Consider the following 27,751-nt stretch of genomic DNA (forward strand, 5'->3'; position numbering starts at 1 on the left):
TACAGTCGCGGCCGACGCGGACGGTACACAGTGAGATAAAACTCTAAAATGTAAATGAGACGTGGAGAAAAGAATAAGATTATCTCGCTATTAGGTATAAATTAAGGAAGGTGGGATGAGGTATGCGCCACAATTATATTGTCACGAAACGACCGCGGCCGCACCTGTGCGGAATCGGCGCGGCGATCGCTGGCATTACACGCCACGTCCTTTGCCTGCGATTTTGATATTATTTTCTTTTTTTTTTTTGTTTTTTTATTATAATATTTAATTTCTTTATACTACTTTACTACTGGCTGGAAGAGAACGCATGAATTAGTGACACTGACAGGAAGATACTCTTGAATGAAAAGAAGAAGATACTACTATAGTGACAAACATGTCTTTGCATGGCTGTGTTTCGGTTTGAAGGGTGGGATATGGCGTGAATTTACTGGGCACAGAGGAATAACACCTGAGTCCTCAGGAATGGCAACGCATGCGGGGTATCATGGGCGAGACAGTATACTCTGTTATGTCCATGGTACTGCTCATGTCTATAGGCGACGGTTACCACTTTCCATCAGGTGGGCCGTCAGCTTGTTTGCCATTCTAAGTTGTATAAAACAATAACAACAAAGTTACGGCCCGTCTGATGGTTAACAAGGTTTCCGTAGTCTATGGACGCCTGTAATACAAGGGATATCACACCCGCGATGCCGACTCTGTAGAAGTCTTATTACGCCCTTTTTAAGAACTCTATGCTGTACTCTCTGCGATTGAACTGGTTGATTGTTGATTTTTTGTAGCAGGTATAAGAACTACACGGTTTTTTTCAATTCAATATTTAAAACTAGGGGAGGAAAGGGATTGTTAGTAATGGAGACTAAATCCCATCCATAAAATCCCATTGCTAACAATATACTCAACCAAGTCGAACTCCTCGTGGTTCCCCCTGGAAACTATCATGGTTAACTCCTAATGAATTCATCATGATGGGCTAACTGGTCTGTTTTCATTCTCATCTATCACCCTCCACTGGTGCCCCGCCAGCGTATCCCGTTAGCGCAGGCGGGGTTACCATACCATTTTCATCCACAAAAGAAATATTTAAAACTAAATTTGCTCATAAAGGAGAACGAGAAAAAATATTATAAACTACTCTTCAATACTTCATTAGATTTGGCGATTAAAAATTAATGAGTCTACTTAACATCGTGAATCGTTTATCTCGAACCATAAATTAGATATGTTAATTTTTAGTTTAACTTCTTATCTGCTACACGCTTATCTTTCTGGGAAACGAATAAGAAATTATGTCACGAATACATTTTTAGGTTATCATATTAATTGGCATCATTGGGGGGAAAAAATAACAAATTAATATAAATAGAAATGTATTGTTTACTATTACTATTATCTAGCTGTGACTCATTACGTCTTGTCATACCCTTGAGTTTCGGAGGCGTAGTACAATCGGTTTATGTTATACTTGGCATATTTAATTAATATACTTTTAGGTGGAAAAATATACATAACAGAGATATAGCCCATGAATATCATTTGAGTGTTTTTTTTATGCCATACTTCAAAGAAACACAGCCATGGCGGTTGAAACACGAATCTTGAGTGTTAAGCGTGACATTTTAATTATTTTTTAGCCCTTCTATTGACATTTTTCTATTTTATAAATTTATTGTATTACTTGTTATGTGTAGATATATGTATAAATGACATAATGTACCATAATCTAGACTTTTAATATGTAAAGTCAATTTAAATAATGTAATCGAATTATAACGGTTTTTTTTTTTATACAAAATGTAAAATATTTGCAGTGCCATCTTTTGGCAATTAAACTGCCAAAATAACAGAGATAATTTTAAACTGTTTAATGCAAATAAACTCATTTCATTTCATTTCATTTCATTTCAGGTATATTATTATCAAGGGAACTGTTCATAAAATAAACAAATAGCAACAGTAAATAGAATTCTTATTAATTGATTATAATACATGTTTTTTTTTATCTTGCCATTCCTGAGGATTCAGAAAAATACAAATTGCATTTTTATTCCATTTTCTGTACCATCATCAAATTCACGACTTTAAATATCCAATCTTCAAACTCCCGAAACACAGCCATGATTAAACTACTAACAAATCCTCCCCCCCTGTGTTTAGTGTATATGCTTCACGGTTGAAACACGAATCTTGAGTGTTAAGCGTGACATTTTAATTATTTTTTACCCCCTTCTGTTCACATTTTTCTATTTTGTAAATTTATTGTATTACTTGTAATAATTGTTTTATTGTAATAAATGTAGATATATGTAAAAAATAAGAAAAAAAATGACATAATGTACATCTATCATCTCTAATCTAGACTTTTAATATGATATCACCAATAGTGAACTGGGTACTATAGGGTATGGAGTTAAATAATCGTTACATTTATATATAAGTTTGTTATCGTGCCGTTATCGCGTCGTTATCGTCTCCGTCATTAGTTCACGAGCATGCCAACGTGAAATTGTACCCAATTAACACAAACACAAGAGTAATTTCAGTTGAAAAACCACAACCGTTCGTTGCTAATACAAAAATGTCTTTGATATAATATTTTGTTTGATAAGGTCATTGATAAGAGAGAAATGAGAAAGCGGTCGATAAGAACCGGTCGATATGTGTTTCATACGAGACGGGATTTAAACTATGATAATGAAAATAGTTCCGCCTCTAACGGGATACGCTGGGACCAGTGAAGGGTGATAGATGAAAATGAAAACAGGCCAGTTAGCCCATCATGATGAATTCATCAGGAATTAACCATGATATTGGGTCGACCTGATTGGGTATAGCTAGCAATGGGATTCTCAGTCTCCATTACTAACAATCCCTTTTCTCCTAACGTAATTAACCTGAATTATCTCGATGTTTCCCATCGGTTATATTTGATAACCGATGGGGAAGAAAGGTTCTTGAGTGACCGTGTACGGGTAAACGCAGGACGACATCCCACTAGATGGAGTGACGACCTGAAATGCGTTGCAGGGAGTCAGTAGATGCAGGTGGCTCAGGACCGTTCTTTATGGCAGTCTATGGGGGAGGCTTATGTCCAGCAGTGGACGGATAATGGCTGAAATGATGCCGATATCGATATTTCGACCAGACACGGAACAATCCCTTCCACCAACAACACATATCATATTATTCTCCAGTGACCAGTGACCACGTTTGTCACGCGAAAAGCCGCAAGTGAAATAGAAATCGCATTTGTTCCCACAGACAATGAGGAAAGCAATAAATTTAATTGGCACACAATAAAATATATGAGTTTGTACGTCCGTGCGCCGGTGGGTATCGATTGCAGTAGTGAAGTTGCCGTGTCGATGCAATATCTTTAGAGACTAATGAAAATGTCAAGCCAATGCCACAGCACTTTGGTAGTTTGTCACAATTAAATTAGGTTTCGTAAGAAGAAAACTATTAGACGACGGTTACCACTTTCCATCAGGTGGGCCTTCAGCTTGTATGCCATTCTAAGTTGTGTAAAAAAAAAAATTTGTTGCTACTTATGGGATTATAGTGCAGTAGTTTCCCATCTTGCTTTCTGCACCGCAGTTCAAAGACCGATATTTCGCCCTCTGATTAGAACTCGCTGACTAGAAGCCCTTCCAGAAGTCTCTTCTTCGGCCTTTTACCAGTACTGATATGGCTGCTGCCCCATATCAGAGGAATGCTTATTTACTGGCGGCATTTATTCGCCATCTCAAAGTGTCGTCATAAGATTCTTGTAGCTTTTTATAGGTAATCTTGTCCCATCAAGATTCCAACTACATCCTGTTGACACTACCGAATTAGTTGAATTAGTTGCACCGACAAGAGGAAACTGTACTGTGAGGACATGGTACTGCTCATGTGTATAGGCGACGGTTATCACTTTCCATCAGGTGGGCCATCAGCTTGTTTGCCATTCTAAGTTGTATAAAAAAAAACTCTTAGATGAAAAAAAAAAAAAGATATAATTAAAATACCCAGATTCAATAACAAAAGACAGAATATATTTTTATTAAAGCAGCTCAACATTGTCCATAACCAATGGGTATATAGGAAGTAACAACATAGACAACATTCACAAAGAATGTTTCCAACATATTAATTTTGTCTATTACCATGGATGATACCATTTTCTTTATTTGAAATTATATACTTACAGACTAGTCGTCTACCAGAGGAATAATTTGAAAAAGTCGTTTGTTTGTGCACCTCTGTCCCATTTGTGTTTCTACCGTGAAGCAGTTGTGTTTGCATGGCTGTGTTTCGGTTTGAAGGGTGGGACATGGCAGTGAATTTACAGAGTACAGAAAAATAACACCTGAGTCCTCAGGAATGGCAGCGCATGGGGGGTATCATGGGCGAAACAGTATACTCTGTTTGTCCATGGTACTGCTCATGTCTATAGGCGACAGTTACCACTCTCCATTAGGTGGGCCGTCAGCTTGTTTGCCATTCTAAGTTGCATAAAAAAATAGTCTCACAGAGATTTTATTAATATTGGTTTAGTAGTTTAGTTTTAGATCGAAATAACGGGTTATGTCACAATCGAAATCGGTTTTTCGCGGGACACAATCTTTGATTATAATTTAGGACACTTGACGTTAATGTCTGTATAGAAATGTGAATCTAAGATATTTTTATATCTATGTCTTTGAGTTACTTTTTCCTTTAAGTATTGACTCGCACGCATCGAATGCCGTTAGCGATCAGCGATTGAAATTCAGCAGTCAATGCACGTGCATACGGCCTTTTTCAATACCCATCTCTTTATAATGAAATGACTTAACCGCCAAGAACGATCACACTAATTCGATCTCAGCATTTAAACTAATAGAAACGAAATTGGCGTACACTTATGTTTTATGAGAATTAATTGATTTAAATAAAATAATAATTAAATTTTATAATTTCAAATTGTAAAGCAAACTTCTGTGTTCTCTTTTTAAATCGTGTAATCAAATTTAAACTTTGATGTTATTATTATAAGTTTCAATTTTGTGTAACGAACGCATGGTTTTATGACGTAACAGTTTTGTACAGTTTGTTGTCATCAAAATCAGTCTGCGTACGCGCAGGTAGTTCACAATGGAGGTACGGCTAGACGTTCTACAGACAATAGGTACGTGCTGGACGCCCATGGAATGTGACTTTTTTCTCATCAGAATTGGTTTAAACAGTATAACTGTTGCCTGAAAATTTTTAACATGAATACTGCAGGTTATACTGAAATGCTAAAGCAATGTTTTCCAAAATTTTTCATAATGTGAGCCCCTTAGTATGGAAAAATTTTGCGTCCCCCTACCCTCCTCGGTTCCTAATCTACATGTATTGGGGGGAAGAGATTGTTAGTAATGCAGTCTACCAGCCTCATTGCTAGCAATATGGTCAGTCAGGTCGACCTCGACGTGGTCGCCCCAGGAAACTATCGTGTTGAATTCCAGGTGTATTAATCACGATGGGCTAACTGACCTGCCTTTTCATTGTCACTTATTATCCTTCACTTATATCTTATAAGATCACATTTAAAAAAAAAACTTTTAAAATAAATTATCTAGAAAGTTATTTGTTTTTAAAAAAATGTCAACCATACAGACATTGCCAGATTCCAATATTAACGCACTAAACAAAAAAAAACAATATAAAAAATAAACCGAAAAAAAATATTGGATTCTAAATATTAATTTGTATATTTAATTAATTAGTTTATTAAAAAAAAAAAGAGTCTACTTTTTGTGGATTGTTGCCCACATGTGATTTATCACGGACAAACAAAAATAAATTCCGATTAACGGCATCCTGATAACGTATCTCACTGTCAGTTGACATCAGTTGACATCAATACATATAATAAAATCGTAACTGGTCGCTGTTTGTACATGGAAGATATATAGCTATTATTAGGGGAGCTTGTTATATAGTTGAAGGATGGGCAGCAGCATTCCTGTTTAAACATCACCAAGGCCTAACTGCGGTTGCCAATCCGCGTATCAAGCGTGGCAACTACTGGCAAACCCCCCAATAGGGGAAGCCTATGCTTAGCAGTGGTTAATTAATGGCTGACATGATGATGATGACGATTCTAAACTATAAAATCAATTATCCGGATAACCGTAAATTCATAACTAAAGTCCGGATAACCGAGTCGTCATTGTAGATAATTTGTAACCAATTAAGGTCATAAATACGAAAGAACAAATATCTCTGGAGTTATTCTTTATATCTCTGTTTGCTCAATGCACTTCGATATAAAATGCAGATAGGGTTGTTTGTTTACATATTGGTTTATCAGTGCATCGGTGAGTCAACGTGCAGTCATTCGGTGACTCATTCCGTGTTCTTAACTAAATAAATGGACGCTATCTGGATATCATTGGAAATGCATTTTTATTGGCAAACTAGCTTCACGGCTTTGCTCGCGTAAATAAAGTCTACCTCATAAGTTTTTTTTATACAACTTAGAATGGCAAACAAGCTGACGGCCCACCTGATGGAAAGTAGTAACCGTCGCCTATAGACATGAACAGTAGCATAGACATAACAGAGTATACTCTTTCGCCAATGATACCCCCCATGCGTTGCCATTCCTCAGGACTCAGGTGTGTTATTCCTCCGTACCCAGTAAATTCGCTGCCATATCCCACCCTTCAAACCGAAACACAGCCATGCAAACACAACTGCTTCACGGTTGAAACACGAAAGGGACAGAGGTACCCAAGCAATCGACTTTTGTACAAAGTCTCCCTCTGGTAAAGTAAATAAGTTTGATCTTTGTGGAGTACTGGCCACATATATTATTTATAGTTTTTACATGTATTAATTAACAAATTCTAAATCGACACGCATCTCTATTGTTTCCTTTTTGCTTCCGTTCACGGCCCTAGTCTTCTATGATCCTTATATGCCAATATACATATATTACCAATTTCCATTCTTGATCTCCTTTGGCGCAAAAGCCATGGACAATATATTGATTAATTAATTTATGTTTTCTACATCAAATCTTTTCAGGGCCCCAGGGAGAGTGCCAGCTGCTTATTATTATTATTATTATTATTATTATATTTTCGAATACCCTTCCAAACGATACTAGAATGGCGCAGACCGTTCATGCCTTCGAAACTCAAACAAAAATATTTTAAAATACAATTGACAAATTCAATTGTCTTATATATATAATATATATTATATTTATTATATATTATACTTATATATATATATATTATTTATCATTTTATTTTTGCACCATATTTATTTATTTATTTATAGGATTACCAACCAACCAATTAGATACAGCTAAACATTTTAATACAATGCAATAGTGGATTAGATCTAACTGTTCTTACATTTATAGGCAACCACAGCATGCCTTGTGTTTGATAAACATTAAAATAGAATTTAATTATTAAATGTCATTATATGAGTAAAGATATATGTTATGTTTTATATGCAAACCCTATAGATATGTTACTTTCTCCTTTCGGATTCTCAAGGCTGACTAGGAGAAATCTCTTTTAGGAATAAGTCCACCTGTGTACATTTTTGTTATAACCTAATATCTATATTATAAGTGAATATACAAAAGCATAATAAATAAATAAAGCATCACGTGTGCTAAGTTACGATATAACCTACCGTGTACCAAATTTTATTCAAATTCGTTTAGTAGTTTTTGCATGAAAGAGTAATAAACATCTATCCATCAAATTATCAATCGCTACAAACCTTTTCATTTATAATGTTAATAGGATATCTATGCCTGTAACTTTGTCCACATATTAGAGGTGGGGCCTGGTGGCCCCATTCCAAAATTATTTTTTTAATTTTTAATAATTTTTTTAAAAAAATACTAGAAATATCGTAATAAGTCTTCCTCAATGCAGTTCTCATCTCAAAACTCAAAATTCTTGTTGAATTCATCACAATGAGCCAACTGACCTTACTTATCCTGACCTATCATCACTTACAGATGCCCCGCCAATGTATACCGATAGCGTAAGCGGGGTTACCATTTCATCATCACACTTTAAAAATAAAACTTCACTGGTGCATATCTAGCGTATTTATTATGTTATCATTCCATTATCATCCTTTAAAATACATTTTAATAAAAAGTTACCTAACTTAATTTAAAATCTTAACAATTAACTTCAATCGATACTTCAATAAACGAGACGTTTTGTAGATACATTGTATTGTAAATATTTAAATTTAGAACGTAATTAAAATCTACATGTAGAGATTTTATTTCGTAACAAACAGTTTTTTGCTCCGTAAAGAACGCTGGCCTCAGTCATTGTAGAATTAAAATGAGACCTACACGGGAACAAACCATATTGCAAAATTGGTTTAGAATTATTAGTGACAAAGCTAATCGAATTGAAGTGTAACGTGAATTTATTCGACGCCTAACACCATCCGCTTGATTTTTGCGTAAACAACATCACCAGCAATCGATGAGCACTATAACAAATTCGAATCACTTGATTAAATAATAAAGTCGCGGATAAAAGTTATTAAATATATATATATGAATACGATTGAAGTTGTTTTTTCAACCGATTTAAAAAAGACGGACGTTCTCAATTTGGTTGTATAATTTTTTATTGCCATATTGCCATATATTTTCTTTATTTATTTATTTGAAAATTACTCACCACACTTACAGTCTCCCAAAACGTGTAGTGAGCGATAGATTTATTTTACAAACTTACAAACTATGTTTGCTACCTCCTAACTTAATTGTAAACCGATTTGGAAAATTCTTTTTTTATCTTACAGATTGGTCTCATAGAAATTAAATCATTATTAGTTCATTAGTTTTGATATCAAAATAAATGGTTTTGCCACAATTGAAGTTTTTTTATAGAATTGATTTATTAATTGTAATTATACAAATTAATAATCTAAATCATTGCCTTTCTTTTTAGTTCACCAAGTGAAACGAAATATTTTTCTTAAAGAAACATGTGTCGAAAACAGCTTGGTCACATAGAAATTTTATCAAAATCGGTGCGATTGTTTAATTTTTAGACCCAAACAACTTTTTGTCACAATTGAAATAGGTTTTTTTTTTTTTTTTAATTATACAAAAAGCGTTCTTGTTTAAGGAAAATTCGTCCTAAATAGATACTCTCATTACATTTCAAATTATTATATGCCAGTTCTGCAATATACTGTTTATTTTCATATTACAAATTTCCTCAAACGACTTTTTTTGTAGTAAATATATTTCCATTAAGATTAATAATTACTGAATGAATACAATTATTTCTATGAATAAAGTAACTGCTTGACGTCACGGTTTATTGAACGATTTACTAAACATCCAAGTTTTATTTGTTTATTTTCCTTATACTATTTAGGTAATTCAAAATTATCTCCTCTTTTATGCTTACATCATTTGGTAATTGTCTTTTGTTTCTCTTTTTTTTTCTTTTTATACAATGTTAGTATTCTACTAACATGTAATATCTTATGTAACTTATATTACAAACTATAGTTTTTTTATCGTAAAAAAAAATAATCGAAAAGAATCTGTCAATTATACTTATCTTAGATTAACGTACGCAATTACTATTCTTAATCTATGCAAATGAAAGACAATTCTAAGATAATTTATATTAAGTACATAGAGTATATGGTAAATATTATTATTGCAATTTAAAAGTCGGCACTGCTTATACATTGCTGAAATTGGAATATAAATCTATGTAACCGTTTAAAAATAATGACAGAAAAAAGGCTAAGAAATAATAGTATTCAACAAGTATTTATTACATTTACCTTTACCATTGTACAAAATATCGATATCGATAGTCACCATTAAAGATTTAGCCATATTATAGTAAAATCTTCGTATTCAATAGATTGGTTGCAATGATTTCATACAAATGTTTTTTTATTCGAAGTGACGCAGGGCTTATTAATTGAAAAGGCAACCGCGAAACTCTAAAAAGTTCTAACACCTACCTATATATGTATATATTTTTTTAAATTTATTGAATACACAAGTGATAGCACTAAAGCTGTTCGCACATGAGGTTTACATACTCCGGGCGCGGGTCCAGGGGACGAGAGTGGGCGGGGATAGGTCAGAGATATTTCAATTCTCCATCGGATATTGGCGGGTGTCGTGACGACGCATACATCTTGCGATCGCTGCCTTTCCGCGTCGATGTCCGTCGCTTATCGTAATATTAAAATCTGTGTGTGCACCCTGAGTTATGTTGGGGTGCTTTTATGGTCGGATGTTGTGTGATACGAGATGTATGCTACGGTTTAATGAGATTTTCTTATGCTAGTTTAAATTCAATTCTATGAAACTATATTATCGATGTCGAGATTAAATCTGTTTTGTTGCTCATAATGTATTATAGAATATATTTACATAGTTTTGCAGTGATCGATAGATGTCATAGCCGTAGCCATTTTTTTTTGGTACATTTTATAACTGACCACAATAATAATATTATTAAATTGTCGTTATTTTAGATTTTAAGTAAACGATTAAGAAAATATGCCTATGGTTTTAATGCCATTTGAAATTAAAATTCAGAATTATTATATAATTGCACAATATTTTTTTCTCGTGGTCCTACCATAAAATAGGCCACCCCTTCCTTTCCCATAGGTGTCGTAAGAGGTTATTAAGGAAACTTAATGGTCAAGAAATGGGCAGGATCATCCCTCTTAAAACATCATCAAAGCCTCACTGCGTTTGCCAACCCGACTGCTAAGCGTGACACCAACTAACAAAGCCCCCTTATGTGGGAAGTCTATGTTCAACAGTTGATATTTAATGGCTGTTATGATACGATACAATATTTTATTATCTAATATATAAAATTCTCGTGTCACGGTGTTTATTGCCAAACTCCTCCGAAACGGCTTTACCGATTTTTATGAAATTTTGTGTGCATATTGGGTAGGTCTGAGAATCGGCCAACATCTATTTTTCATATCTCTCAATGATAAGGGTGACCCACTCCTAAATTTTTTTTTTAATTTTTCGACAAAATTTTTTATTTTTATTTTACTATGATTTAAATAAAAAATACATGCAACTTCAAATTTTCACGCTTTTATAATTAACTCCTGTTTTTTAATCGCGATTTTTATATTCCGCAATAGGGTTGTAAAATGGCGATTGAATATAATAATTGTAGTATGATAAATTTTCATGTATAGTTCTCGAAATAATGTATATGGTAAAACAATGTTTGCCAAGTCAGCTAGTATTATAATAAAAACGATAAAACATATTTTCGAGTATATCGATTGCATATTGTAATGTAACATTGTTATTTTATATTTTAATGATTAACGATTTTTATTCGCTATAACTGACAATACCATTTTCTGGTATTTGTAAATATTTATATAGTAGTATCAAATATACTTTTCAAATGTGGCATAGGACGATATGATAAATAAAAGGGGAATTTTAATAAACGTGAAATAAAAAATAAATCTACATATATGCGTGTGTGTGTGTGTGAGGGAAAGAAGAAACTTTAAAATAAACACAAAACGAAAGATATTTATTTCACGGACTCCTTTCTTCAAATCAAGTGAGTATCAGTAAAATCAGAATATTCAATAACACAGTGACGTACCGATCCCGTGGCGGTCTCCCAATTTCCTATTCCGTCCGTCTGTATGTCATGTCGATGTTTATTTGGCATTTTTGCCCCTTGTCGGCCTAGATCCGTATCTGTAAAATGTATCGTTGAATATTTGTTAGTAATCTACGAGGCGTTATGTAAAATGACCAGTTTATATAATATAGTGTAAACTATATTAACTTTTTTTATATCACAAAGGTAGCAAACAAGCATACAACCCTTTTGATGGTAAACAGTCAAATGCATCATTCTTTTAAGTAAATATTCAAAGTTGTAGTAGTAAAGGCCATTTTTAATTTTCACCACGTTAGACGAATTTCTCCTTTTTTTTATTTTTTAACCAATTTAAAAATAAAGTTAATTACCCTGAATATAATTATAGGTGGAATCCAATTAAATCTAATGAACTGCAAATATCTCACATTTTTATTATTAATTAATTAATAGACGAAATAAAAAAATACATGTATAATTTACTGGGTACAGAGGAATAACACCTTAGTCCTCAGGAATGGCATCGCATGGGGGGTATCATGGGCGAAACAGTATACTCTGTTATGTCCATGGTACTGCTCATGTCTATAGGCGACGGTTATCACTTTCCATCAGGTGGGCCATCAGCTTGTTTGCCATTCTAAGTTGTATAAAAAACAAAACATGTTTAAAGCTTAACATCAACAGTTTTATATATACTCGCATTATAATCCCAGATGAGGTAAAATGAATTGTTACTCGATAACAATTTGTAAATAAATCCCTATTATAAATTCCCACCCCAACTCACATTACAGAACTATCAGAATGATCAATCGTTTCTCGGCTCGGAATAATTTTGCCCGAAACAAAGGAGCATCATTCATTCAAACGAATCGAGTGAACGAATGAACGAATAGATCGAGTAAACAATATCTTATTTCGCTTATAATCCAGCGAGGAAGCACTGCTAATTTCCTGCAACTGATGGGACACGCCGTTTACCGTTCGTTTTAACATCTGTTTACACTAAACGATCGTTTTATGAATCGTTAAATATAAACTGTATGTCTGTATGTATCTATTTATTGTTATTTATTTTTGACAATTACAAATATACGTAGATAGATAGATAGATACTCTTTATTGTTTCCTCCAATAGATTACGTATATTTTTGTAATATCATAAAATTACACCAATAGCTTGCTCCTCAAGCTACCCTGTATTATAAAAAACCAAACAATTCAAATATGGTAGCACAACCAAGAACTCCAATACTCGAGCCCAAAAAAAGTTAGTGTCTTCAATTGGATCGCCTAGGAATCGAACCTATTATTTGTGGCGAAGTTTTTTTTTTTAATTGTTTTTATAATCTCATATCTTATTTACCATATTAGTATAATATCAATAAACTCGTCTTGTCCTTTACTAATTTTTACTCACGACTTCGTTCATGCAACTGAGATACGTAGATTGATTATGGAATCAAAGTAGTCTATAATAATAATATTATTCTTTATTATTAAGTACCTAACTTAACCCATAGAGGTACAATTGTATTACAACGTGCTCGGATAACATACAAAAATATGACAATCAAAACATAGAAAAAAAAAACATAGAAATTAAAATATGTAGAAAATGTATAAAAAGTAAAGTAAATAATATAGCAAACGCAGTTATTAGATAAAAACAAGAGAACATTTTTTAATGTTCCTGTCTTGGTGCACGGACAACCAATACTTTTGAATGGGACTGTTCAGACACTGTGTTATTCACCATCTCAATTTAATAATTTGAAAAATTAAAATGCCTTAATGTACAAAATAAACTGACTTTTACATTTATAATATTATAAATTATTTATATGACTTTTAAATGAATAAGCAAGAAACTACGCCAAAAATCACAGAGTCACAGATTTGCAAGACAATAAAATGTTGTAAGCAATAGATAGGTAATTCACTTTTTTTTATCGTAATAGTCTTTAATTGACCACTGCTAAATATAAGCTCTCTTGAGGTTTTTTCCAGTAGTTGCCACGCTTGGCAACCGTAGGCTTTAGAGATGTTTTAAAAGGAAGGGGAATAATACTCATTGTGTTCATTTAATTCAAAGATGTCGCGCACGCTTGATTTGATTTGCCTCGTTGCTCTTTATTTATCTTTCAATTTTAATACAGGAAATGCCGGGATGAGCCTTCATCTGTGTTTAGTTCACTTACTTTGTATTCATGATAAAGGATTCAATTCTGCTCTCGATATTTTGAACATTTTCACTTCTTACAATTCAGGAAGGTACATTAATCTTTATTTTATTATTAAAAAAAAATAGATTTTTTTCTACGCAACTGTTAAAGTTTAACACAATACGTTTACCTTTATATAAAAAATAATTTACTGAACGTTATTTATTAATAAAATAATCTGTAAAATTAAAAATAGCGCGTATTTTTAATTTTAATATCAAAATTTTATTAGAAAATTTTTTTTTTCTTAATAATGAAGTGATCATTAATGTAAAATTATTTCAAAGGTCGTGTTAGAAGTAATACCATTTGTCTTTATATTTTTGTAGCATGATTAAAGTATCCCAGAAAATGCAAACCAGTTATTTTTTATTTAAAAACTAAACTACTAAACTGATTTTGATAAAATTTCTACGAATCCAATTGGCAAGTATTTTAAATAAATTTCCAAATTATCATTCTTTTGGAAATTTCCAAAAGAATTTTCCAAATCGGATATAAATATAAAATAAAAACAACTGAATTGAGAACCGCCTTCTTTTTGAAGTTGTTTGAAAATACATATGTTCAATCCGATCCTAATATTTGTTCCATTTGAGATATAACTATAACTATATACTCAAATAATCAAGCGTCATTTTAAGTACAAACGCAGAACACGGCACGCAATATTTAGTGTTTAACGTAAAACAATTGATATACCTTATAACAATTCACTTATTGGAATCGAAACCTTACGGGATACCTTTCTATTCCAAATGTATAAAAATCCAAAACGGCCCATCCGACGTCGGCTTGCATCAATTTGTCACATCCAAGTTAATAAAGCTGCAAGAAGTGGCAACTTCTTTGTCTGTGCTCGTGGATTTATCGGCGGCTCCTCCGGGGCCGCTTCATTTCCTGAGCTCGCCTCTTGTCGAACTTGGAGACTGGCTTGAGCTACACGCATAAGCGGCGATGATAGCGATGTAGGATTCACTGCAGATATTTTTCTTATACGGTTTTTCAAATATTTTTTAAAAATGTCTTCCATCACCATCTGGACATAGCAGCCTTTAACGTTTGTCCATTTCTAAATACAAGTCTCTCTCTTTGGAATCAACTTCCAGCAGCAGTATTTCCGATACGACAACATAGGTTTCAAGAAAAAATGTCCTTTTTAAGAGGGGCAGCATACCTGCAATCTCTGCTGTTAGTGTTATGACACACATGGGAAAGGAAAGGGTGATAGATTCTATGTCAGGTGACGCATGCTCGTTTGCCCTATAATCAATATGTGTATATAAAAAAAATATGTCTCATCATCATCATCATATCAGCCTTTAACTGTCCAATGCTAAATATAAGTCTCCCTCTGAGGGGGTTTTGCCAGTAGTTTCCACCTGATGGAAAGTGGTAACCGTCGCCTATAGACATGAGGTTTTAGAGATGTTTTAACAGGGATACTGTTATCTCTCGCCCTCCTTTAATCGTTGCTCATTACGACACCCACAGGTTATTCCTCTGATCTATTCTCATATCCGAAACCATCACGAAACACAGCCATGTATATATAAATATAACAAAATATGAGTAGTCGATTTAAATTAACTTTTTTTTCAAATTAGATGATAGGCTAATAAGAATTTATTACAGATTTACAGAAATTGATTGATTTTTATTTATGACTTTATATATATATCGTCCCTTGATTGCTCGATGAACCGTCTTCAAATTGGCATACATGTTTCTCTCTATAATATATTTCGGTTACTCTGAAAAATTAGTGAAACTAGTCAACTGTTCTTTACTAAAAAAGAAATACAATTATGTCGCTAATTTATATTAATCACAAATACAGGTAAACCGCTCCCGCTTATCAACTGCACCGCAATCCAACACTAGAGCGCGAGTGGATAATCACATTGCTTTGTTTTTGATTCATTGCACTTTATATTCATAAAGTTTGTATTTACAATATTTCTTGGTCTGATTGGACAGTTGTATTGTAATGTTTTATCTTCGGCGAAGTTAACGTTGTATTGTTTATTGTTGAGTGAATTCTAATGTGTTTAGCGTTGTGGAATTGTTTTAATTTGTTCTCAGTGTGGTGAGCGAGTAAGAATAAAATGTACTAACACTCGTTTTCATTCCAAATACATATATATTTATTCCAAATTGCAATATGCCAGTATAACAAGGAAGTAAAACTCAAAAAAGCCTAGAAACAGTAAATTAGTATCCTTCTCTTGCTGTATGGTCCCAGCATAGAATGAGCCACCCTTTTCTTTCTCGTTAGTGTCGTAAGAGGCGACTAAGGGAACTTTATGGTCGAGAGATAGACAGCAGGATCTTTCAAAATATCGCCAAAAGCTAACTGCGGTTGCACATCCGTCTGCCAAACGTGGCAACTATTGGCAAAATCTCCCTTTTATGGGGCTTATGTTCAATAGTTAACAGATGATATAATATTGATTCTCCTCTTAAAAGATCAATGCCTATTAGTGGGAAATAGGATTGCTATGGTAATATATAATGATAAGCTTATATTTTTAACTTATATTTTTTTTTCTTTTCAGGTAAGTACGAGATGGATCTATGCAAGATGCTCTGTTGATGAGGTGAAAGTAATTTTTTCTTAATTTTCCACAGATTAATTACTTCATTTATTTAACTTCTTATCGCATCCATAATAATTAGAAATCGGAAACAAAAAAAAAAAAAAAACAATTGTAGCAAAACTAAATATAAATAAAATACAAATAGCTTTATTTTGTTTGAAAAGTGGTATAAAGGATGGTATATAATATTTAAATATTGTTCACACTTCTTACCAGAATCTGGCGTACAAAATTTATTTAATTCTGCTACTATGCTATGCTATTACTATTTTACTTATATCCTCATATTATATAAATGTCAACATATTTACGTATTAATAATAAATTATATAGGTTACAAATTACAATCAATTAATTGAGTCACATATTTAAGCTTTAAAAGTTATTTTAATTTAAAATTAAAACTATTGTATTTATTTATATAAAATTTTCATGAGATCAATCTTAACATGCAACCTTTGATAAATGATTGGCAAAATTATAATACACATAAAAATAACCAGCGAACTGAATACCTTCTCTTTTTGTATATCGATTGAAAATAGAATAGAGGTAGAATACTAAAGAATTTCTAATACAGAAGAAAGTACAAAAGGTGGTGGTCTTCTTAGGGTGATATTTCATTAAGAGAAGAAACTTTTAGATAAAATAGATAAATCTAAAAATACAATAATTATGAATATTAACCTGTATTAATATAAAAAATAAATACATCGATTTAAGTAAGTTTATTTAAGAGTTAAGTTCAAAATCTCGGCCGAGCGAGTTAGAATGACTTAACTCTATTAGAAGTAGAAAGCAGAGTCACAACAGTGTTATATAAATTATTCTATAGTTACTAAATTTATATAAATATTGTCTTAGACTAAGCAATCACATTCAATTTGTTATCAATTACATCTATTACCTATGCTCATTATGTACAGCGGTTCAGCGCGCATCGATTGAGATTCGATTAGATCCCAATGCTGCGCTTGCGCAAGACATCTACAACAAATGCTAGGATATTCCCACGCGTCGCGCCGTTTGGCATTAGCAGTACTATTAGATATTTTGCTATGGGTGGAGTCTAATTAAAAATTCTATCTTCAGATAGAATTGTCTAACATGTTTTATTCTAGATATGGATTTTGTGTGTTGTATGTCAATTCTTCTATATCGCTACAAGAAATTTATGATTCACTGCTGGGTACAAGTGACCCCATAAAAGAAGACTTTTCATGCATCTCATCTATTTTGAGATGGTTTTGAAACTGACAATTTGGAATTATTTATACATTATGTTACCCCTATAATCATTATTATATCTTATGTGACATCCCTAACGTCGAAAAAAGTGTTTATATAAAATCTAAGCCAGATTTATCATAATACCAATCAATGTCGATATTTTGGACTGAGAAGCGTATTTTAAATAGTGGTAGGTACTTTATTATTAGAAAAATACTTATAATTTTCCACAAAAAAAAAGTGTTATAATAAATACTTGACCGGTTTTGCGATTTAAGGTTAATTTTAAACTAGTTGCAATCACGACTATATAATATTCATTAATTTTACTATATTAATACGTCTAAACTGGTTGGATGGTTGCACAGATTCTTTTTCAATGTCGTCAATACGAAGTGAGTGGCGACTCTTAAATAACATAGTGATTACTCTGTGGTCCAATCCATTTATCTTCTTAAAAAATCGTCCCGAGTCTAGCCGCTCACAAAGCATATACAAAATCAATAAGTTCCACTTAGTACGATCTGAATACTCCCACAATCCTAATAATTGTCCAATAACCTCTGTAGAGGGTTGATCGGCTCGCGGACGCAGATTAGCCGCGCTTGCCCCCTCGACGTACAGGCGTGATGATGCTACACTGATACTATCGGATGCGCCTTTCCAAGCCGCGTCGAGGGGTTATTGATACGGCCCAAGTGGAAGAAGACTTTCGTTTGTGATGAATTTTCGATGATGCCGACTGAAGAGAGATTTGTGATTAGTTTTAACCGACTTAAAAAAAAATAATTGTTAGAATATTTTGTATTGTTTTCAAGTGTGTATGTTAAGCGACATTTTCTTTAATTGCAAACTGATTTTCGTATCAAGTTTATATATCTACTGTTTTTATTCTAATTTTGTTTAAATTGTATTAAATAGATTTTTTTTGTAAATAAATAAATTATCTATAAAAAAATTAATATTGTTATTGAAGTTTGTCCAACATTTGACGAATAAATCGTCAAATATTCGACAAGTTCCAAGCAAACTCTGTTAATACAGCTTATTCTTGCTTGACTTCATATTGCGTGTTACATTAAGGTCGCCATTTATTTGGCGCAGTTCTTTATACCTATAAATAATATATTATTATTAAGCGCTTTTTTCCACAGTATGTATAGTGTCATACATTTCTATATGATATAGAATATTCTGGATAAAATTCGCAATAAAAAATTCAATGCTTTTAAATTAATATTTTTAATGTGGACACCAAATATCATAAACAAGCATTGACTATTTGATTTGTTGAATGAAACAAAAAAGGAATATTAAAAAATTAATCTATATTCGAATGTTTGTATGGAAGTCTACAATTTTCAAATTTGCACTCTTATACATATTCCAACTAGTAGTGTCATACATTCCTACTTATACAAACTGAAAGTACAGTAATGAATACACAGAGCGCATCGATAACAAACAACCATCTCTCTTAGAGCCACAATCTGAGTATTATCTATGCTACTCCGAGGCTACAACCAGTTGACAAAGTGCACTACGTGATATTGCAGCCATTACTCCTAGTGATTCATATCGGCCACCCCCAAAACCTCCCCACCACCGGCCTTGCACCCTCCTTCTCAGATAACGGCTCCGCACGTTGTCCAGATATACCTATTAAGGATGCAACAGAGAACACCGAACGTAAATAACACCAAGTTGTGCATTCGCGAGTACATCCGATCGTATTGTTTCCTTTGCCCTGTTCAATCGAATGAAGTGATAAACGAAAAAAAAGAGAAATGTCAAAGTGACATAGAAAAACGCGCCAAAACTACCGCAACAAAGCACCGGTGGGCTGAAACAATCAACAAATTCACATCGTACAAATGGATCGGACATTTATTGTCCGCTATCGTAACATTCCACCTCCGTTGTTTATAACAGAGACGCCCAATTTGCTCAGGGAGACTTTTTATCTCGTTTTTTCTAGTTTTTTTTTTTTCTATACACCGAACAAAGACTCGATATGACAGGTCTCAATGTAGAACGCGAACGATATCGCCGCCCGGGCACGACGAAAAACGAGAATCGAGCAATCGGGTAAAAACAAGGAGCAGCAGGAGACCACCGGCCCGTGACAATTGCATCTGCAGTCGAATTGCAGTCGCCATTTTGGATTATTGCGTCTCTATTTCGATTAAGCGTCTCGACGGCTTTGTTTTGGTTTGCCGTTTTCATTTTCTCTTTTCAACACTTTAGAAATAAAGCGAAAATATTTCTATAACTATTCCAAAACTATTAAGTACCATAAACAAATTTTATAACGTTAATTTATTTATTATGATTAAACAATTTACTTAAATAGGTTCATAGATAAGTATTTACCTAATTAAGTAATCGATTAAAATCGATTGAAGTTTTGTTGGTTCTAGATACTTAAATTACTCTCCTTAAGTAGTAAATTAGTAGCCGTAAGTACTAGATACATAATAATAGTGACGTATATAAGTGTTCATCAAATTAAGTAATCAATTAAAATTGATTGAAACTATACTGCTTTAACAGATTTTAGCTACTAAACTACTCTCCTTAAGTACTAAATAAATATTCTTTCAATATTCACCAACATAATAATAATGATGACAATACATATTTTGATTTTCAGCTTTTTAATTCTATGCGCAGTCTTTTATCTGTTTTTTATTTGCTCTTATTTTGAATATTTAATACTGTCACATGTGAACACGTATTCACTAAAACCGATATCTAACCTTCTGGGAAGGTCCATAGCCCACAATAGTGTTGAGCTCACTATTCTTATTTTAATCGAGTCGGTGTATCGTAGCGAGTATCGAGCGCGCTCGTGCGGAACACAGATACTGACGGACTGTGGGCGGCCGAAGAAGTATGTAGTGAATCTATTCATATTTAAAAAATACCAAGTTCTTGTCGGTAAATATTTTATACTGAAATTTTTATTTTATCCTAGATAGATTTTGTGTAATAGGAAGCTTTTGGATATCATAATAACCGCAGACGACTCCATTTACTTATCTCCATCTACCCCTTCAAGTTAACTGGTGTGGAAACAGTAATGTGCTGAAAGATCCGAAAAGCAAGTGCCTGTCTAAAGTTCAATTGGAATCAATCAATCCATAAATTCAGTTTCAAGTAAAAAAAAAACCTATTCGCGTAAAACCTGGCGCGATCACTGCACGTCAATCATCGGCGAACTTTGACAGTTTAAAAAAGTATTAGGGAGTCTTCGCGCGCGGAGGAAGCAATCGGGATTCCGATTTGACGTTTGTAACAAAAACGCGGGAGGCGAGCGCGTCAGCCGCGGGATGGATTCGAAAATTAAAATCTCGCGTTAGTTGGCAACGTTGGCACCAGTGACGGCTGTCGGGCGCGCAACACGCCGGCGGCCGTGTTGCCAGTTCGATTTCAGGCTTGTTCTAAATATGTCAACACTTCTTTGTTATCGAGCGACGTGCGCGCGGAAATGAAAGTCCATCGAGTAGAGACTCCATTATCGGCGCATCGTATATAATATTACGCAGTGTTATGACAATTAACAACCAATTTTATTCCATCGAATTTTCATATTATCGATGTTTTCTCAAATCAATTAACTGTAAACCAATTAGTTTAGGTTACTAACTAGAAAAAATAGAAATATTATAGTACAGAAACATAGATGTATGCATCGTATGAACGCTTGCAGAAACGCTTCGTTAACTCATAGCAAACGACATTAACTCGAGTGCAAATGGCACGCTATCGCACGCAGCACTCGAAAACTTTTTACAGCCGTACGGAGGGAACGGCTTAGCTTGGAGTGACGTCACGTCAGGTAACGTTCTATATCTGAGCTGTCTGCCGCCGCGTGATACGTCACTCATGAAACTTTTCATCATTTGAATTAAGAACGAATGAATTTTGACATATTTTTTTAGATAGTACCATAATTTAACAGCTGATTATTCGAAATTAGATTAAAAGAACCATAAATACAATTTTTAATATAATTTAATGAAATTTGACGTTGTTTCACAACAGAAAAGGAATGTCAATCATAATAATTTAGTATAGAACTATGGAATAATCTCCATATTTTCTTCTAACTACCTATAGTCTAACCACAAAAAAGTTATATTTGCAAATAAAATTTTGCATTAGATATTAATTACATGTTTAGACATCTTTCTTCAAAAGTGTGTTGTAATTGTAACACGTATTTATAGCTAAACAAAAGCAAGTGTGTGTTATTATAAATAAAAGGTGTTTAAAGTAATAAATTTTATTATAATAATCCATAGATATTGACACTTAAAATTACAAGTCGTGTAATTGTTTACTACACCGACTAAACAATGCTTAATCACTTGGACAGAGTTTTGTTAAACATTGTTTCAATAAGCAGTGTTTAATTTATTTTTAGTACCAGTAAGATTGATAGAATTTACTACCATATTAGTGTCGTATTAATTCTGAAACGAATGAAGTCTCTGGTGGTCTACCATGAAGTGAAATTTCGAATTTCGGGCTCAATTACGTGTTTTTGTTTGTATCAAAATCGACCCAGTAAATGGAGTTTAACATTTCGTTTATCATAAATTCTATTCTAATAATCCAGAGGAACGATATTTTAAAATTTTTAATAATTTTAAACGGTATGTATTATGTAATTTTAACATCAAATTTCTGTGTCGTTCGTCTCCGAAATTGCGGAAAATATTTCATGGTAGGCCCTCTGGTTTGTTCTTTCGCATTATTTCTTTTCAAACATTCTCCCGGTACGAGCACTATTGGTCTATAGTGGCGGTGCCTACGGTTGGCGTGCCCCGGCGGCGCGTGGCTTATCTTTTGGGGACAAAAGAATTTTTGACGATTGAGCAAACATAATGACGTACGGATCACGATTGGGATCTCGGCTCGGACAGGTGACGTGACGATACAACGCGTGCAAAAGGTCGATATGTCGATATACTCTTTTGGTTCCATTCATTTTCAACCGACTTCAAAACGAAGGAGGTTCTCGATTCGGTTAATTTTTTTATTTTATTTTTTTTTATTTAATTCTTTATTGTACACACCAGTTTTTCGGAAAATAAGTAGCCTATGTCCTTCCTTACAGTTCAGTGGTTTTGATGCAACAGACACATTTCCCTTCACTGCTCTCGATCCTATCGATCGTAGCGTGATGAAAAGTTTACTATAACCTGCCCAGGAGTATGAAGAATAATTGTACCAAGTTTTGTTAAAATCCATCGAGTAGTTTTTGTTTCTATAACGAACATACAGACAGACAAAAATTTTATTGATTGCATTTTTGGCATCAGTATCGATCACTAATCACCCCCTGATAGTTGTTTTGGAAATATATTTCATGTACAGAATTGACCTCTCTACAGATTTATTATAAGTAGGTATAGATTACACACCCCTATTAATGAGTCCTAGAAACATATCGCAAACAGTAGTCGATAAAATACACAAACATCGTGTATCTATGAAAGTCCGACTTGAATACTATTTTTTGATCTTTATCGCGCGTGTAATCCACCGTGTCGCTGATAACGGAAAATCATAAAAATCGCGCTTGATTAAACAGTTATCGCTGCCGCGATAAGCGCTCGATAGTGTTGCCAGATTACGTATTTTTTTTCACCATTTTTGGGTAAAAAATTTCTAGTCGCGAAATTATCGTAACATGAAATTGTTGAATAAATTGTTTTGAAAAACAAAAAAAAAATATGCATGGAATTATTAGGTACGTTTTTTTTTTTGCTTTCATTTAAATAAAACTATAGAAAGTACCAACGTGAAAGTCAGAGAGAGAGCATTTTTTCCATCATTCGTCAGTGGTTACATGGTAAGACTGACATAAATTTGTGATTGGTGTAAAAGCGATGAAAAATCTATCAATTTAGCAAATTAATTGAAATTATGTTGAAAATGAAATTGCATCTGGCAACGCTGGCGCCCGCTGTGGATCGGTTAGTACCTATATTGCTGCGCGTACGCATCGCTTGTTCGCAAACAAATATCAGTGAATAGTTTATGATATACGACTTTATTCAAAACGGTATATGGCACATATGGATGCGTAGGTAAGGATATACATATATTATGTTTAAAATTGTAACATGAATAACATATTTTTTATATTAAATATATTAAGTGTACATTTTTGTTTGCGTGTCATTAAATTTACGATGGTTGGTAATCACGAATCGAATATTTGTTATTAAATAGATGTAAAACTATATTTATTTATTTATTTAAGAACAACCAAGAAAACATACATTTATATCTACTTAAAATACATGATAATAAGGTTACATTATAAAATGATGCCTCAATTAAAGCCCGCCACGACACGCGTATTTTTTTTCATTTAAGAGTTTCCGCTTGTCGGTGCAACTAATTCATGCATCTTCTTCCAGCCAGCTCTATCCCAGGCCATATCCTTGGCCTCCCTATACGACATGACACTTAGTGTTTCTTTTATCTGTCCCATGTAGTTATATTAAATATTTAAAGAGAAATATTTTCGAATCTTTAGTATTAATACCAATTGGAAAATGTATTATTTGTTTCATCATCGTTACCATCCTATCAGCTATTGACTGTCCACTGCTGGACATACGCCTCCCAGTTGGGGAGTTTTGCTAGTAGTTGCCACGCTTCGCAGGCGAATTGACAACCGCTTAGGCTTTGGTGATGTTTTATGGGAGACGCTGCTAATACCTCGACCATTTAGTTAGTAATTTTACTTTCTCATATGTATTCTCGATTATTATCTCGATATTTCAAAATAAAAATACCCCATACTTATCTTGTCTAATTTTTATAAGATTAGCCATTTTTTTTTAACTCCGTATCTATTTCTGCTTAAAGATTAAAGAGAAACATATTTCAGTTCAGATAATTATGAAATAAATTTATTGATAGTATTAAAAACAGATGGCCATGTGGTCCCGGCATAGAATAGGCCACCCCTTCTTTTCCCGTCGGTTTCGTAAGAGTCGATTAAGGGACGACGATGATAGCCGGCAGCAGCGTCCCTCTTAAACATCTTTTAAGCCTGACTGTGGTTGCCAATTCGCCTGCTAAGCGTGGCAACTACTGGTAGAACTCCCCAAGGGGGAGGCCTATGTTCAGCAGTGGACGGTTGAAGTCTGATATGATGACGATGATTAAGAACAGATATAGAACAGTTTTTACCGACTTTAAAATGAAGGAGGGTCTCAATTCGGTTGTACATTTATTTTTTTATGTTTGTTACCTTTCAGATAAAGAAATAATTTTCCAAATCGGTCTACAATTGACGTTTATAACGTTATAGTTATAACTAGTCTGGCCATAAATACTGTTACATAAAAACTTTTCTTTTTTTTCAACTTTTTAATTATTTTAAATTTAGAACACGTTTATTATTTTAAAGACTTCTTTCGATTTCGCGCCATTTCATCATACTTTTTCGTGTTCATTATCAAATTGTAATATGGAATGGGGTGTTAAAGAAAATATGATTGCAGTTATCGCCTCTAGATTGATCCGATAGAAATTTTATTAAAATCGGTCTGTTAGTTTCGTTTTTAAAATACAATAATTAGTTTTGCCAGAAGTAGATTCGGTTTTTTAACGGTAGATCACAATATAATTATATTTAACTTATATATCTACTAAATTCAAAATTCACGTAAGAAAGAGAGACAGATATGTTACTTGCGCAGAGCCGCAGAAAACCCGTAACTTACTATCAAATTAAAATAGTTATATACAATAGTAATTAAGACTTTAATCAGCCAAGTTTACGTCACAAACTCCATTGGACGTTATCTACTTTGATTAAAATGATAATCGTATATAAAATATAATCTCATAGTTGAATCGTTTATATCATGCTATATTTATAGTACTGTTCAGTCGATTAGAATTATTTAATTTAATTCCGCCATCATTATTATACGTGCGTCTGTTAACACTCGAAGATTGACAATAATTATTGTTACCAGAAGTTTTACAACCCCCCATATTATCAATCTCCGACCGCTATTCAGTCCACGCACGTTTTGCGACATGTGTTTCACCTGTAAACGAGGCATCTTCAGGCAAATTAATAGATCGCTGCTTGGATACTAGTGTTTTTTTTCTGATGGATGATAATGGAATGGTAACCCCGCCTGCGCTATCGGTATGCGCTGGCGGGGCACCATTGAAGGATAATGAGCGCCACACCTGCAATGCCATTGGTGTTGTGGGTGATCATAGGCGACGGTAGTCACTTACTGTCAGGTGATCCGCATGCTTGTTTGCCCCCCGTGTTATTTAAAAAAGGTAGCTACTTCGCTAATTTTTTAGCCCACTAACTAGCTAGCTAGGTAGCTAGCGTATACAAATACCGCAGTCGGAGTTACTATTCCATTTTCGTCCTTTTTTTTCAAAGAATAGTACCCATTTCACAAAAGACAAGCCTCTTGACTCATCTGTATTTTTTTTTTATATTTTACGCAATTTCTTGGTACATTTTTTAACCGATTTTATTTATTTATTTATAGGATCACCAACATAAGATTTTACCAGAGGGAAACTTTGTACAAAAGTCGATTGCTTGGGTACCTCTGTCCCATTCGTGTTTCAACCGTGAAGCAGTTGTATTTGCATGGCTGTGTTTCGGTTTGAAGGGTGGGATATGGCGTCAATTTACTGGGTACAGAGGAATAACAACTGAGTCCTCAGGAATGGCAACGCATGGGGGGTATCATGGGCGAAACAGTATACTCTGTTATGTCCATGGTACTGCTCATGTCTATAGGCGACGGTTACCACTTTACATTAGGTGGGCCGTCAGCTTATTTGCCATTCTAAGTTGTATAAAAAAAAAGATACAGCCAAGCATTCCAATACAATACACTAGTGGATTAGCTCTAACTGTTCTTACATTTATAGGCGACCACAGCATGCTTTGTGTTTGAGAAATATTAAAATGTCTTTTGATCATACAGTGGTAGACATAGCCCGGTACACAATACAATTACATCCAACATCATGTAAAAACCGTGTAATTGGTCTTATCACCTTATCACTCTTCACATTAATGTCTGTAATATATATATATATATATATATATTTATCTATATGTAAAATTGTTTCAGTAGCTAAAGATAAAAGTTGTACGGGTCGTTATCTCTACGGGCGATTGTCAAACAAATGTTGGTATATTTGGTAAAATGTCTGATCAAATATTTTTATTTCCTATAAATTAATTGTTTCACTTTATAGAAATGTCTTGTGAAACTATTACCTGTATTCTGCGGATTCGTCTATGTAAATCGGCATATAAAGTATATTATGTGCTAAAATAGGATATTATCTAAGGGTGTATCAAATTTCATTAAAATCCGTTCAGTAGTTGTGTAAAAGAGTATGGTCTTAAATGTACTTAATATGGTTTCAAATTTTTCACTTTTATAATAGTAGTCGGCTTAAGATTTTAAATATAGAAGGATTTTCTATATATTATTTGTTTCTTCTGTTAATTTAACAAATAATACTATAAATAGTGTTCCACAAAAAAAAAACCGAGATTAACTATGGCATAACCAGTTTTCCTTTATGCAACTTAGAATGGCAAACAAGCTGGCGGTCCACCTGATGGAAAGTGGCAACCGTCGCCTATAGACATGAATAGTTCCATGGACATAACAGAGTATACTGTTTCGCCCATGATACCCCCATGCGTTGCCATTCCTAAGGACTCAGGTGTTATTCCTCTGTACCCTGTAAATTCACTGCCATATCCCACCCTTCAAACTAAAACACAGCCATGCAAACACAACTGCTTCACGGTTGAAACACGAATGGGACAGAAATTACTTTGATCTCAAAACTACTCGTAAATTACTAAACGGATTTTGGTAAAATTTGTGGGCCGTCAGCTTATTTGCCATTCTAAGTTGTATAAAAAAAAGTTGGAATACACTGACTATTCTACTTTTGTAACAGTGTCCAGACTGTTTTTAAATTTAATAAATTATTT

General features: G+C 33.6%; 1 protein-coding gene across 8 annotated transcripts in view; it reads left to right on the plus strand.

Moving 5' to 3' along the window:
- Window positions 1-27,751, plus strand: part of LOC113516641 (zinc finger protein ush) — a 291,573-nt gene that overhangs the window by 173,459 nt on the left and 90,363 nt on the right. The window contains exon 1 of one of the 8 annotated variants that reach the window (XM_052901993.1): window positions 16,466-16,485. The exons of 5 other annotated variants lie outside the window; for them this stretch is intronic. The gene's annotated coding sequence lies outside the window, so the exon portion shown is untranslated. Of the gene's footprint in view, window positions 1-16,465; window positions 16,486-23,697; window positions 23,817-27,751 lie in introns of those variants that run through there. 2 more of the 8 variants (XM_052901991.1, XM_052901995.1) reach the window with 2 other exon arrangements.

This window comes from Galleria mellonella, unplaced genomic scaffold (assembly GCF_026898425.1).
Source record: "Galleria mellonella isolate WM207_F2 unplaced genomic scaffold, CSIRO_AGI_GalMel_v1 utg83, whole genome shotgun sequence".
Classification (NCBI taxonomy): domain Eukaryota; kingdom Metazoa; phylum Arthropoda; class Insecta; order Lepidoptera; family Pyralidae; genus Galleria; species Galleria mellonella.